We start from the raw sequence: 1,295 nt of genomic DNA, 5'->3' as shown, positions 1-1,295 counted from the left end.
AAAATTTCTCAAATTTCGCAATTTTAACATATTTGTTCCAAAAAAAAATATATTTGAAAGATTTATAAGTTGTAATTACAATTTAGGCTAAATTACAATTTTAGTCAATTTCTTTTGTTCTGTTTTTTTAGAAAAACTCTATCTAATAAGTTTTTAGATTTTAAAAAGAGTCTAATAGGTATATATATACAATTTTAGGTCTAAATAAATTTTGTATGTAATAGATTCCAGCGTATTTGATTTTTTTTAATTAATAGATCCATTAGACATAAAATTGAATTTGGTGTCTAATAGGACGACTCTATATTTTCGAGTTTTGGTCTAATATATTTGTGAATTTTAAAAAATATCGAACAGGTCAATATTCTATAAATTGAAAGTTACGAGACCTAATAAATTAAAAGATATAACATTTTGGAATATTTTGTGAAGTACATGAATCAAATAGACACAAAAATGAAAATTCAGATACTTGTTAGATATTTTTTGAAGTTTAGAAAGTAAACTAGTAATTTAACCTATACTTTACCTAAATTTGTAGGTAGAAACTACAATTAAAAAATTGACAGTTATTTATTTATTTATTTATTTTTGAAGAAATAGTGCTTTTATTGATCAACAACTGCCACGGAGCTACTGGAGGGGAAATATATTTTCCATTTTAGTGATACGCAAAAGCCAAAATAGAAAATTACAAGTCCACGAAGAGGAAACTGCATCATGGAGGTCGTGTTTAGCTAAGATGTCCGCCGATCGATTGCTATCCCAATGAGCATGCACAAAGCCACAAAGGTTCATATCGAGAGCAAAAACACGGATGTCGTGAATCCAAACCCATTCAGGACCAAGGATTTCCAAACCACCACGAAGAAGGGATATCACAGTTATTTATTTTAATTCCTCCCTATTTCTTCGTGTATTTATATGTTTTAGTTGCGAATTTACGATGATAAGTTAAGTGAAATAATTAAGTTTTATTAGTAAATCCAAAATAAAGGAGAAATGACGATGAAATGACGTCATAAATATTTGTTGGTGTACGGTCACAGTCAGGGGGCGCACTGGTGACAAGGACATTGACATTGACCGGAACCAAAACAATGCTGTTCAAACAATCTCACTTTTTAAAATATTCAATTTCTTGTAACAATAAATATATAAAAAGGAAAACAATATCAATTAAAAATTAATGATATAAATTATAATTCAAGTAAGAATAACATTTTAAGATCGCGAAGAACTGACGATTTGTTTGAAAAGATGTCAAACTCTGATTTTATTTTACATTTTAGTTG

Source organism: Momordica charantia (assembly GCF_013281855.1).
Source record: "Momordica charantia cultivar OHB3-1 chromosome 8 unlocalized genomic scaffold, Mcharantia_2.0 BLBB01000008.1, whole genome shotgun sequence".
NCBI lineage: Eukaryota > Viridiplantae > Streptophyta > Magnoliopsida > Cucurbitales > Cucurbitaceae > Momordica > Momordica charantia.
The sequence above is the reverse complement of the archived record's forward strand: the minus strand, read 5'-3'. Positions refer to the sequence as shown.